The sequence below is a fragment of the Malaclemys terrapin genome, chromosome 1, assembly GCF_027887155.1.
Source record: "Malaclemys terrapin pileata isolate rMalTer1 chromosome 1, rMalTer1.hap1, whole genome shotgun sequence".
Lineage (NCBI taxonomy): Eukaryota > Metazoa > Chordata > Testudines > Emydidae > Malaclemys > Malaclemys terrapin.
The window spans coordinates 234,394,307-234,409,324 of NC_071505.1; the positions used below are offsets into that span (position 1 = coordinate 234,394,307).

Genomic DNA, 15,018 nt, shown 5'->3' on the forward strand with positions numbered 1-15,018 from the left:
AAATACAGGACAAGTGATTCACCTGTATTTGCAGACCTGCAGGAAATACTGCAACAACTGGGGACGTGAGGATTTCTTTGAGGACAGATTGCTGAGGAACACAGGAAAAAACAATTCAAGGTTGTTGGTAGCATTCACGGAGTAGCTGCAGATGGTGGAGCACCACTTCAGGGCCCGAGAAACAAGCACTGAGTGGTGGGATCACATCATCATGCAGGTTTGGGAAGATGAGCAGTGGCTGCAGAACTTGCAGACGTGAAAGGCCACATTTCTGGATCTGTGTGCCAAGCTTGCCCCAGCCCCTCAGTGCGTGGGCACCAGAATGAGAGCTGCACTGACTGTGCAAAAACAAGTGACACTCGCACTGTGGAAGCAATGACAGATTGCTACACGTCAGTGGGAAATTATTTTGAAACTGGAAAATCCAGTGGGGGCCGCTGCCATACAAGCGTGTAGAGCCATTAATGGTCTCCTGCTACGCAGGACTGTGCCTCTTGGCAATGTGTAAGACATAGCAGATAGATTTGCAGCAATAAGGTTTCCAAATTGCGGTGGGGCGACACACAGCACCTATATCCCTATTTTGGCATCAGCCATCTTGCCACAGGGTGCATCAATAGAAAGGGCTACTTTTCTATGGTTATGCAAGTGCTGGTGAATCTCCAGGGATGCATCACCAGTATCAATGTAGGCTGCTTAGGGAAGGTGCATGGATACTTACATGTTTAAGAACACAGGACTGTTCAGAAAGCTGCAAGCGGGAATATTCTTTCCCGACCGACAATATAGTAATGCCAATAGTGATTCTGAGGGACCCAGCCTACCCCTTGCTCCCCTGGCTCATGAAGCCATACATCAGCCACCTCAACAGCACCAAGGGAAGATTCAACTACCAGCTCAACCGGTGCAGAATGACTGGTGAATGTGCTTTTGGTAGAATGAAGGGACACTATTGGTGCTTACTCACTAGACTGGATTTCAGCGAGAAACATATCCCCATGGTTATAGCTGCTTGCTGTGTCCTGCATAATATCAGTGAGGCAAAGGGGGGAAAGCTGCTGCCAGGCTGGAGGTGGAGCAGTTGTCTGCTGACTTTCAACAGCCAGACACAAGCACGATTACAAGAGCCTAACATGGAGCTGCACAGGTGAGGGAGGCTTTGAAAGAGCACTGTAACAGTCAGCCACTGTAGTGTTCTGTGCAGGATTGTTCTCTGGACTTGGAGATTTGGGTGCTGCTGAGAACTGTGTCATGCTTGCTGTACATTTATAAATATGACTGGGTGTTTTCCTGAAGCTATGAATTATGTGGTGCTTGGTGTGAACTTGCATGTACTGTGCGCTATTTCTATGCCATTGCACATGCTCTGACCACAGAGCCACATACCAGGATTGGGGGAGGGGCAGTGGAGGAATCTATCACTGACTTACATGTATGAAGAAAACAAAAGAGAATCTCATAATCATTGACAGTCTATCACTGAGGCCTGGATCCTTACAAGTGGGTGCAACAGCTGTGTCCAGCCAAATCAGTGCAGATCACCACATTCCTATCAAAATACTACATTCCAAGTGCATTTGTGGACCAACCAAGAAAGGACAAAATACTTCCGAAAAATGGCCAGGGGTTGTGACCATGTAAGGAATTTATCATCATTTCCATGAAGAAGTTGTGGCTGGTGGAGGTCTTGGTGAAGACTGAACTACCGTAATTTTAATAACTGTCGGGACTTCATAAATGCTTCCATTACCACACTGCCAGATCAGACTAGAGAAGCTGCTACTGTCCAATGTGCTTTGGAGAATCAGAAAAGTAACTCCAGCTAACTGGCTCTCTCACATCGCTTCCTAGGAAGAACACTCCCATGATCAGAGACCATTTCGCTAATTTGCAATGAACCAATGAAAACCAATGTCCAAGAAGCTTGTTAAAGTAAGCATTCAGACCTACACTTTGACTACCTGTGAGGCAGTGGGCACAAGCACCAGTTCTGTGATTTTAAGCCAACTGAGAGTAACTCCCCACCATGAAAATTCTCACCCACCAGCTGTGGCCAGGTTCCAGCCTTTTTGCACAACCTGAGCAGCACACAGAGGCTGTATCCTAACTGAGACATTGGTCCTTTGTCTATTATCAAGGGAACCCCCCATCTACTGTTAATTAGCTCAACAATCCCCTCTTTGTAAAGAGTTTTGATTACCATGAACCAAAAAGGTCATCCCAATAGTGCCCAACCAGGTACCAATCATTCTCACTCTTTAAAACTCACCCACGTATTATGCTAAAATTGAGTGCCTGCAGGTGGCAAGAAGCCACCAGCTGGAGGGCAGGAAGTGCATTAAAGCAAATGAATACAAATACATTCATGCAGTGTGGAAATCCCCCAATACATCCTTTCACTGACATTTCGACTAAGTGCCGTGTAAACTACAGGAAGTGGTTTTCTTCCTTTTCCCACACCCTTCCCCACCTACTTAGATATGACCTATAATCACACTGTTTTTCTTCTTGATCATCCTGCAAAAGTTATTAGAAGCTTTAAAAAACTCAGTTAATCTAGAAACTAATTTTAACCACACGGTGAATTTGGGAGCACTTAACTGGAAACTGCAATTTAGGTCATTTAATTAGTCAGCTCCTTGTGTAAATGAAGACAATTTGTATATATTCACAACTAAAAAATAAGCAGCAGACTCACTTTTTTACATTTAATTTACTTATGATCAAAATATTCCCATTTCTTTAGTTCTATCTCCATTAATACAAAATATGTATGCCTACATCTGAAAGCAAGTACTAATTACAGAAATAAATAGCCCGTTAAGCAGAGAGATCTGTATACAATAGCTAGAAAGAACAAAAAGCATGGTTATGTTCTGTTTTGTAGAATTTCTATACAGCTTCATCAACTAGAGGAAAGAACAATGCCATTGAAACCATAAGCCTTGCTATAATACAGTTTGAAATTCAACAATCAATCAGTTTACCAAAAAAAAAAAAAAAGTTAGTTTTTCAGCTTACAAATGTATCTATCATTTAAATGAATTTTTACCCTCTTCCCATGAAATATGGAGACTACATTCTGATGCAGTTTCTGGTTCATGGAATGATTTCTCTATGTTTTACAACTCTTGGCTACAGGGCTATATAGGACCTCTTTGGAAATCTACAGTTGTACAGAACTTGAACTTGTATCATGCAAGAAAGAGATGAAAGACTGCCCACTTTCTCCATGGTGTAGGCTGCTACAAGCACAGCAGGCTATGCTCAAGTCTCTCTACTGGCTCCCAGTCACTTTCAGATGCCAGTCTCAGGCCTTGGTCCCAATCTTCAAAGCAATTCATGGACCAAGACCCAGCTACATTAAAGACCAAATTTTGATCTATGAATTGCAAAGACACTTGCGCTCTTGTGGGCCAAAGCACAGCACATGAAGCCCAGGACAAACGGCATGAGAGCTGGTAACAAAACATTCTCGGTTGAGGGGATCCAGCTTATGCACAAACTTTTAGAGTAGCAGTTCTCAACCCACTGCCTGCGGGACGCATGCGGCCCAATTAGCACACAGCTGTGGCCCACAATGATAAATAGGTTGAGAACCACTGTTTTAGAGTCTGACTGACTTTAGGAAACACTTCAAAATGTTCCTCTTCAAAAAGCCTTTCCACTAGAGTAAGATTGACATTCAACACTGACATCCCGTGCTACCCAAGCACCCTCACAATAAAAGAGCCTGTAAAACAAACTGACAAACCAATCAACCAAAACAAACCACAAGCACAGTTATTACTCCATAAAAGGGAGGCAGGCCATAAGATTCATGAAGTCCACTAAGAATTTCATTATTGTTATTGATTTTATGTGGAAGGCACTCAAATTGCCACCCATTTCTGGGCAAACGGATAATGTGAATGAGATGTGGGGAGACAGGAGAAAATGCAGAGAAAAAGCACTGAAATGAATAAAAATACATTTGTAAATCAGAAATTTGACACTCATTTTGTTGGAATGCAAGTGTGACTTACAGCAAAATCAATACATCTAACCATAAAGATTCCTTTTAACCACCCCATATACTAATGTACTGTATTTATTAAAGCCATTTTATTCTGATCACAAAATAATCCAACAATCACAGAACCAGTTGTGTGTTGATACTATTCTCTTAATTTTGCATGTATGTTTAGTGCATTATATCCAGGTTCTCTGCCTTGTTTTGCTAGCATGCAGTAGGCCATGACTCTGCAATGGGACCCTGCACTAGGGACATGAGAAAGTAAACCCCAAGGTTTAGTCTGATATTGAGGTTTGCTGAATTGGGACAGACTGCTGAATCAGGACATAGGTTTGTTGGAATGTCTCACTAATTTTGTCCATTTTACATGGCACTTCTGTGTCTTGCAATGATTCAACATTTAATTTTAAATGTCTAAAAAATAAACACACATAAATATGCCGGAGGACAAGCTTAAAATATGTTATTTCTTTGAGTTTCATCCTACTGTAACTAACTGACCCAGCAAATGAAGCAATTAATTGGTAAAAAATTAATGATAAACAAAGGAGCTATATTCCACAGCTGTTATTATTGGGATTTATGCAGTGCAATTTATGGCACTAATATATAAATGCAATTTTTTCCAACAACTTTCAATTGGTACTTAAGTTTGATCTGTCTTCAATAACCCCCCTCCCCCATATATATATACACACACCGCTACCTCAATATAACGCCACCCGATATAACCCAAATTTGGATAGAACGCGGTAAAGCAGTGCTCCGGGGGGGGCGGGACTGCGCACTCCGGTGGATCAAAGCAAGTTCAATATAACACGGTTTCACTATAACGCAGTAAGCTTTTTTGGCTCCCAAGGACAGCATTATATCGAGCAGAGGTGTATAACATAATGAAATAAATGTTTGTTATAAATAGCATAAAATATATGCACTGTTGAAACATTATTCTTAGGTTAACCATTTAAGAACAATTTAGAAGTACCAGAATATTAATATCATAGTACTTAGGGTAAGAAAAATATTTTGCTACAAATATTTCATATATGATGCAGGCACTGAGTGCAGTAGTACCTAATATTGTCACTGATCTAGGATTATGTTGATGTCTTTCTAGTGAAATAACTGTTTTGGCTCCAGAGGTCTATTACCCTTTTGTTGCCTTCATTGATAATTTCTGGTACATTAACGGATTGTAATGCGTTGAGATATAAAAGAGCTGGAATTGCAAACTAAGTATTTCATTAATTTCATAGTATATTTTGCAGTAAAAACTGTTCAGGTGACATTCAAACAGTATGTATGGAGCCCTAATTTGGATGACATTGTTCAAGGTTTGGTAAACTCATACTGGCTATTCACAGTTCTGGCCAGAGTTCAGGGGACTGTGCCAACTGCCACCTGAGGGTTTGTTTGTTTCTTTGCTATAATGCCAGCCTCCCACCACAAGAAGGCACAATGCAGACCAGCTAAGCAAATAGCTGGGGACAGTCCACAAAGTTCTGTTGACTCCTCTCCTCTTACGTGCTGCAGGTTGTGTCTACATGCAGAGAGGCAGGGGGCTCACAGACAGAAAGGAGGGTGTGGAAGCAGAGAAAAGAACTGACAGAAGGGAACTGCAATGCATGACGGTTGTTAGCAAGAGTCAGGCTTCGTTAGCAAGAGACAGTCTTTGTTAGCAAGAGTCAAGCTAGCTGTGACCCTGATAACCCTGATAACGCGAGATTTGTAGAAGTGAGGATTGTGTGAGGCGGGTGAGAAAGAACTGTGTATATGCATCCGAAGAAGTGGGCTGTAGTCCACGAAAGCTTATGCTCTAATAAATTTGTTAGTCTCTAAGGTGCCACAAGTACTCCTGTTCTTCTTTTTGCGGATACAGACTAACACGGCTGTTACTCTGAAACTTAAGAAGTCATTGTGACCTCAGTATAGATAAGGTGTAGAAGACCTTGTGTAGATAAGGTATAGAAACTAATTGTATGTTGGCAAGAGTCAAAACAAGTGAGGAAATGAGATATCAAGATGGCCTATGTATAAACAAAATGCTGCTGTCCCTCATTATTTCTGTAATGAAAGGTATAAATGCTTGCTGTAATTAGTTACCAGAGAGAGACCTGCTTTGCTCTCTCCTCTGCACATGTGAGAGTTAATAAAGCTCTGACTTGCTGTACCTAAACAAAATAGTGAGAACTCAGTTTTTCTCCGACAATTTGGGGGCTCGTCCGGGATGGCAATGCCCACTGAGGCAACGGCAGCTGCTACGGATCGTTCCCCTTCGAACCCCATGGCGCCACAATAGAGGTAAGAGACCTTTTGAAATCTCTATTGGGGTGTCGGAGGAGGACTGTCCGTGGGGCCGTCTGCCCCTGTTGGGCTCACGCCATCCGAACTTATTGACTGTGCAGCAAGGTCAGATGCTGAGCGGCGTAATAGGGGAATTGTTTGCCGCCCCCTGTAAGCATATGCTAGGTGCATAGGGTTTGCACCTGTATTGAGGAGTTGTTACTGCCTCAGGAGGGGTTTTTACCGCCTCAAGTGATGCATCGAGGTACTTGAGAATAGTACCTGGAGGTACTCAGGAGTAGTACCTGGTATAAGGCCTTGGTATGTTGGTGTGTGTGGTCTGTGTGTGTGTGTGTGTGTACACAGTGTGAATTGAGTGTTACCGGAAGACGCCCAGAGTACTCTGCGAAGTCTTTTGGCTCGTGACCAGAACTACTCTAACGCAAGCCCGGTAACTAGAGGATCTTTTAGGAGATCCGACCCATGTAGGTTGACTCGGCCTGGCATTGTCCGGCGAGGAGGCTACCTGGGTCTAGGAGTGTGTGCACCCATCTTCCCTCCCCTTTTCCTCTCCGTGTGAGCCACTGACAGTCTGACCATCTCACTGGATGCAACAGAGTAAGCGGCGCTTTCTCTCTGAGATTAGCCGACGCTCTTTGCTGAAGGGAGGTGTAGGGGGTCATGGCTATCCTCGTTAGTCACTCCTGTGTGAATACCCTGTAGGGAGAGATCCTTAGTTTATGAGCCGCTAGCGCGGACAGGGCATCCTTCCCCTTTTGAGTGTGTGATTGGAAAATGGGTGGGGGACAGTCTAAGTCTTCCCTTTCACCCCCTAAGGGTACCCCAGCTTATTTCATGTACGTACATTATGGCCCGAAAACCTGCAGGTATTTAGATAGTTGGAATCTTTACACGCGTGCAAATCCATCTAAACAATGTCCACTAGAAGGATTTAGACAAACTTAAATACCTTAAAGAAACTCTGGCTTCACCAAAAGCCTCTGATACACAGTGGGAGCAATTTGTCTGTTGGTGGGAGGAAGCAACAAAGAGACTCCACGAGTCTCGAGTGCAGAGTCTAAAGGACTCCCAGGAAAAGTTAAAAGCTCAAGTGCAACATTTACAGCTTAAATGCAAGGCATCCAGCTGTCTTCCCCCTAGGGTGATTCCTTCAGCTCCTGTGTATCCTAATCCCGTTCAAGCAATTCCTTCTGCTCCCCTTTATCCCCAATTAGTTAGGTCTGACAGTGAGGAGGAAACTGCTGAGGATATTTTAGATTTCTTCAGTAACATTCAGCAGCAGCCCGTGCTGCCTCCTCCCCCTGCACAGCCTGGGTCTGCTAACGAATCTCACCCGGCAGTGCCAGTTTCACCACCGCATGTATCAGCTGCACACATTGTTCTCTCTTCCCCTGGGAGAGAAGCCTCCTCTTCACCACAAAGAGGTGATTCTGAGCCTCCCAGTAGCTCCCCTGATTCTAATCCCTCTGAGGAAAGAACACTTATCGGTTTGTTCAAGATCTCCGCGCGATTAATGCTGTTGTTTTACCTTCCTTTCCTGTGGTTCCAAACCCAGCTACAATTCTTTCTTGTATTCCACCTTCAGCTACCTACTTTACTGTTGTGGACTTATGTTCAGCTTTCTTTTCTATTCCCATTCACCCTGAGAGTCAGTATCTGTTTGCCTTTACCTATAAAGGACGCCAGTACACCTGGACTCGGTTACCCCAAGGGTATACTGAATCCCCTTCCTTGTTTTCCCAGATCCTGAAGAAGGATCTGGATGATGTGGTTTTTCCAGGTAAATCAGTGCTTATACAGTATGTGGATGATCTTTTGTTGGCATCCCTCTCTTTTGAATCTTGTAAAACTGATACTTAGATTCTTTTGACTGCTTTAGCTGCTAAGGGTCATAAGGCATCCCGGGAAAAACTACAGCTGTGTCAGCCCAAGGTTCATTACCTTGGTCATGATATTTCTCCTGGTACTCGTCATTTATCAGATTCTCGGATTTCAGCTATTCTAAATATGCCTAGGCCTGGAACTATTTCTCAAATGCGTACTTTTCTTGGCATGACTGGGTACTGTAGACAATGGATTTTAGGCTATGCAACAATGATTAAACCCTTACAGGATCTGACTAAGTCAGGTACCCCTGAGCCTCTTCCTTGGTCTCCAGAGGCTGAACAAGATTTTGTTGCTATCAAGCAAAGTCTGTCCAGTGCACCAGCCCTGGGACTTCCTGATTATGCTAAACCATTCACTCTTTTCTGTCATGAGCGTAATGGGTTTGCTTTGGCTGTATTAACGCAAAAGCATGGAGACAAACACCGTCCCATTGCTTATTACAGTACTGCCCTAGACGCTGTGGCAGCTGGATTTTCCCCTTGCCTGCGTGCTGTAGCTGCAACAGCTCTTGCTGTTCAGGTATCTGAATCTATTGTCTTAGGATCTCCTTTGATTGTTGCTGTCCCTCATGCTGTGGCTGCTCTCTTGTTAAAATCTAAGACACAGCATCTATCCACTTCTCGTCTTACAAAATATGAACTTGTCTTGTTGTCTTCATCTCATATCACTTTGGCTCGTTGCCCTGTTCTAAATCCTGCCTCCTTGTTGCCTGGGCCCGAAGACGGAGACCCACATGACTGTGTGTCTGTGACATCGGTTCTCTCTCGTCCAAGAGATGATTTACTAGATGTGCCTTTGCAAAATCCTGATCTTATTTACTTTGTAGATGGTTTGTGCTTGCGAGATTCTAAGGGCAAATTGGTTGCTGGTTATGCTGTGTGTTCTGCACATGCTGTTATTGAAAGTGCTTTTCTTCCTTCTGTGTTTTCTGCTCAAGTGGCCGAACTTGTGGCTTTAACTCGAGCCTGCATTCTCGCTCAGGATCAAGCAGTTACAATCTATACAGACTCTCGTTATGCTTTTGGAGTGGTACATGATTATGGGTTGCTCTGGAAGTATAGAGGTTTTCTTACATCCACTGGTTCTCCTATTAAGAACAGTCTGTATGTCTCTGCTCTTTTAGATGCCCTTTTATTGCCCAAAGCTATAGCTGTCGTGAAATGTACAGCTCACCAGACCCCTCATGATGAAGTTACCCGTGGAAATGCTTTGGCAGACTCTGCAGCCAAAGCAGCGGCCCTTTCCGCACCTCAGGCTGAATATACTTGTGCTTTGATTGAACAGCCTCCACTAGCCTCCCTTGAGGATCTGGCCAAGATCCAGGAAGCTGCACCGGCAGCTGAGAAACGTTTTTGGAGTGCTAATGGCTGTATTCTACACCCTGATCATCTTTGGCGTGCCCCAGCTGGTCGCCTGGTTGCACCGAAGATGCTAATGCCCTATCTTGCTCACGTGAGCAAAGGGGGGATGGTTGCTGCAGTTAACCGAGATTGGTGTGCATTCGGGTTCCCAGTCATTGCACATCACTACTGTCAACAATGTGTGATTTGTCAGCAGCATAACATTGGTAAAGCTGTTAAAGTTAGGCAGGCAGCTCACCCTCCCCCTTGGGGACCTTTTGTAAATATTCAGATTGATTTTATTCAACTGTCTAAATGTTGTGGCTATGAATATGTATTGGTTTTGGTGGATGTATTTTCAAATTGGGTTGAAGCTTTTCCCTGCAGGAAAGCAGATGCCAGGACTGTTGTGAAACTTCTGCTTAAAGATTTTGTACCACGATTTGGCATCCCTGTGAGTATCAACAGTGACCGTGGAACTCATTTTACTGGACAGATTGTAAAAGAGTTATGTGCAGCTTTGCAGATTCAACACAACCTTCACTGCCCCCACCATCCGCAGTCTGCTGGAACAGTGGAACGCCAGAATGGAATTCTGAAAAATAAACTGGCCAAGATTTGTGCTGAAACCAACTTGAAGTGGCCAGATGCCCTTCCTCTGGCACTAATGAGTATGAGGGCCACTCCCAATCGAAAGACTGGACTCAGCCCTCATGAGATTCTGACAGGGCGCCCGATGAGACTACCAACTGTGCCCCCACTGACCCTAGCTCAGATGGACATTCATTTAATGGATGACACAATGCTTAAGTATTGTCAGGCACTAATGAAATGTGTTAAGTCTTTCTATACACAGGTGAAAGAAGCACTACCCAAGGATCCTGTGCAGCCCTGCCACTCGCTGGAACCAGGAGACTGGGTCTACATAAAGGTCCATCAGCGAAAGACTGCCCTGGCTCCACGCTGGAAAGGCCCTTTCCAAGTCCTGTTAACTACCAACACTGCTGTGAAGTGCCAAGGACTGCCCACCTGGACCCATGCTTCGCACTGCAAAAAGACCCCTCCGCCTGGAGAGGATTCTCCAGCTGCTGATCAGCCTGTTTCTCCTGCTAGCTCTGCTGTGCCTCCTGGACAGCAGGGAAAGAGGACAAGGTGAAGTGCTAGTAACCTCTCCCTTGTCCACTGACAGATCTACTGTGCCTTTGAATTCTTTTACAGGAATCACACCAATACAGGGTGAAGTGCTAGTAACCTCTCCCCTGTATTATGGTGAATCACAACTGTTTTTGAAGAAGAAAAGAAGAAACACTCGCTCTGCTGAAACCACCAAAGTCCAGAACTTTCTAACTACAAAAGACATTAAGAACTGGCCCTGGTGGAAGAAACGAAGCATTGTTTATTGGCAAGGAGGGAACTGTGGGGAACGTTCCTGGGAATGTGGGGTCCAGTGGTGGGGTGGATTCTTTCCAGGATCAGGGCTTTGTGCTTATGGACAGGTACCTTCAGGATGCACTGCCCTCCCTAATTGGCTGTCAGATGATAAATATCAAAAACGCCTTGCCACCACAAAGACCACACCTACCACTAGTCCCTTGACCCTTGCCACCACCACTGTAACTTATCCAGATACAAACAGTACTACACATTCCAATGAAACTCATTGGGCCAACTAGAGAAGGCCATAGGCCTTGTTTCTGGAGCACAACTAACCCAGGTACAGGCTGGAGTTGGTGAGTTACATGTTATCTCCGCCCTTAGTTCTATGACCCAGAAGTTACTGACAGAGATGGTATTGAATATCACTGCGGCTGGGAAGGCATTGCAGTGGGATCTAGCATGCTCAGAGATTCAGGATTTTTTGAATGACCAGCTAATGGCCATTCGGAATGATCTAGAGCACCAGGCTTGGCCCACTGCCCTTACAGACACGTCAGGAGTACCATCTGACCTGTGGCCATGGAGACATACTTGGAAACTTTCTGGGTGGAAGTGCGGACGTTCTCAGTGCTCCTTCCAAGCATATGGACCGGTACAGGGGGTGTGGGCTCCCACATACCGTATCCTGCCGGGTCCATGGGGAGGATGCATATGGGATTGGGTAATTCATCGAGACATCTGGGAAATTAGACCACCTGGTATGCCCAATCGATTTTTAGTTAGTGCTCCTAGGATTACACCTGACATTTGGATGGGGTTAGGTAACCTGTGGACATTCTGGCCATTAGAACCCCCACAGCTTCAGTGTACACGTAAACTGAAGCCAGGAGAAGTTGTCACTGTTTATGACTACGTTTGCTGGGAGGGTAGGGGACAAGGAACTACCCTGACAGGACACTTACTCTTCCAAGCTAATGATAGCTGTGTGTATGTTAATGACACCATATCACAAGACATACATTTTAATCTCACTACCACTGCAGGCAATCATATCATTTACTGGCCTGCAGATAGAGTTTTTCAAGTAGCCCTTAGGTTCCAGATACCCTTTAATTGGACTAGCTTACTATCTGATAGATTTCAAAATTTGCTTTCATTGTTACCTGAGATTCAGAAAATCTCTGAGGTACAAGGGCAAATTCACATGCTTCAAAATGTATATCAAGTAGAAAAATATGCCTTTCACACTGCTTATAGAGTAGCTACCTTATGTACTAAATATGATGTATTGTGCTTTATGACAAAGGCTGTACAACAACCCCATTATAGTATTGCTATGGGAATGTTATTGCTTGTATTGTTATTAGTTAGCTTAGGATTATGTTGTTGTTGTAAAAGACGTAATAATAGTAATAACCTTTCATGTTCATGCTAATCATGCATTGTCATTGCATCCAATCAAAACCCCTAAGGTTGAAGCATCTGATTTAGAATCTGAAGTCCAGGACTTGATGCAAATAGAGATTTGAGAATGTTTGTTGTACTAGAAGTACAAAAGGGGGGGTTGTGGAAGCAGAGAAAAGAACTGACAGAAGGGAACTGCAATGCATGACGGTTGTTAGCAAGAGTCAGGCTTCGTTAGCAAGAGACAGTCTTTGTTAGCAAGAGTCAAGCTAGCTGTGACCCTGATAACCCTGATAACGCGAGATTTGTAGAAGTGAGGATTGTGTGAGGCGGGTGAGAAAGAACTGTGTAAGAAGTCATTGTGACCTCAGTATAGATAAGGTGTAGAAGACCTTGTGTAGATAAGGTATAGAAACTAATTGTATATTGGCAAGAGTCAAAACAAGTGAGGAAATGAGATATCAAGATGGCCTATGTATAAACAAAATGCTGCTGTCCCTCATTATTTCTGTAATTAAAGGTATAAATGCTTGCTGTAATTAGTTACCAGAGAGAGACCTGCTTTGCTCTCTCCTCTGCACATGTGAGAGTTAATAAAGCTCTGACTTGCTGTACCTAAACAAAATAGTGAGAACTCAGTTTTTCTCCGACAAGGGGGACAGAGCATTTACCCTCCACTGAGATTGTGTGACCAGGAAGGGGAAGTACATCCCTCTCACCAGTTTACCCTTCCAGGATCGTGTTGCGGGGCTAGGGGAGAGATTAAGGAAAGAAGGGGAGTGACCCCACGCCCCTCCCCGACATAATGTAAGGAGATAATGCCCCATAAAGTTGTAAGTGGGGATTGGGATCAGGCCTGATTTTCTCCCTGAATAATCTAGAGGGGGCTAGAAAGCCAGTGGGTCTCCAGAGAAGCACCAGGAATTTCTGGCCTGTCCAATAAACTAGCCTGGGAAAAATACTACTGACCAGAGACGCCTGGGACAAGTAGAAGTGCTATCTGGGCAAGTGACAGCACCAGGTTTCCTGACTGCCAGACCAAGACACAAGGGAAGCTGGATGCAAGCTGAATGACCTCAGGCACAGCAGCAAAGGGAAGGTGGGCTGGAAGGGACTGAAGGGGAGTGAAGTGAAGAGAACTGAGCTTCCCCTCAACAAATGTGAGAAGGGACTGAGGCTGCAGAGCTATTGGTCTGAGCTCATTACCTGTACGCCATAAGTAATGCCTTGGGAGCAGGGCCAGGTATACTGCTGAGCATACCTGAGGCCAAGCTTCAGTTTGTATATATTCAATAGTGTGCTGATCAAAGGTCTATGGGAATGGGAACCAGGGAAGAAACTTTGGGTCTGAACTTTTCTGTTATAATCAGGGAATTCAAAGAGTCCTCTGCCATAAAAGCAAATATTTTCATTTTCTAGCCAAGCCAGTATAGCCACGTAGCAGTTTTCAGAGCACTACAACCCCCCCCCCACACACACACAAAGGTCATCATCAGATATAGAACCCAAGACCTCAAGCACCAAAAATACAGCCCTCAACTATTTGAGCTAAACTAATAACTCCATTAGCAAGCACTAGTCATAGGCTCTTATCCTCTATGACATGTGAACCATCCACTAGAAGGGAATATGACACAATTTAGCCAATGTGTTACACGAAATTAGCTGCCCTAGCCACTGCTGCAAGACAAGAATATAATTTGGAGAGAGAAAATAAAAACTAGAGGACACAGCTAGATAGTTCACAGGCAACTATATTTTTGCCAGAAAGATAAACAGCAATGTAATTTGCAACCCAAGCCAGCATAGGTTTTATTTTAAAATAAACTACAATTTGGTTATGTGCTGCTGCAAAACACAATTTATTTCAGGAGAGAGAAGACTCCTTGCTAAAACATTATTACAGCCATTGGCAACTGCAAACTTCTACTGCCACTGCCAGGTAGTTTAATTTCCTAGATCAGTGGTTCCCAAACTTGTACTGCAGATTGTGCTGGGAAAGCCCCGGCAGGCCGGGCCGGTTTGTTTACCTGCCGCGTCTGTAGGTTCGACCGATCGCAGCTCCCAGTGGCCACAGTTCGCTACTCCAGGCCAATGGGAGCTACCGAATGTGGTGACTAGCACGTCCCTTGGCCCACGCCACTTCCAGCAGCTCCCATTGGCCTGAAGCAGCGAACTGCGGCCACTGGGAGCCGCGATTGGCCGAACCTGTGGACGCGGCAGATAAACAAACCGGCCTGGCCTACCAGGGGCTTTCCCTGCACAAGTGGCGGAACAAGTTTGGGAACCACTGTCCTAGATTAATCCTTGCCTTTAAAAACATCTGTAAGAAAAAGGTACATACACACAGACTTGGGTGATTTACAGATATTTTGAAAAAATATCAGACTACCCCAGTTTGGATTTTGGGTTTAGAAAAACCAGTAAAGGTTGAAGCAGCAGAGGGTAATGCCGAAGAAATGGGCTGAGTAAGTGAGAAGTACATAAAACACAAGTATACTAAGGTATATGAGGAACTTAAAACTGCATATACTTGAAGAAATGGGAGCTCTCAAGATGGAATCAGACCAAACATCAGCAAAACATTTTATATGCTTGGTTTAAATAGTTCTCCAATATAACTGAATCTGGAATTCACATACCGATATTTCCTGTATGAATATTTTTCAGAGTAGCAACCGTGTTAGTCTG

At 44.3% G+C, this 15,018-nt stretch overlaps 1 protein-coding gene across 15 annotated transcripts in view; it reads right to left on the minus strand.

Moving 5' to 3' along the window:
• The window catches only part of INPP4A (inositol polyphosphate-4-phosphatase type I A), a 218,690-nt gene that overhangs the window by 91,733 nt on the left and 111,939 nt on the right, over positions 1–15,018 (minus strand). The window contains exon 1 of one of the 15 annotated variants that reach the window (XM_054009354.1): positions 23–50. The exons of the other annotated variants lie outside the window; for them this stretch is intronic. The gene's annotated coding sequence lies outside the window, so the exon portion shown is untranslated. Of the gene's footprint in view, positions 1–22; positions 51–15,018 lie in introns of those variants that run through there. 15 annotated transcript variants of the gene reach the window in all.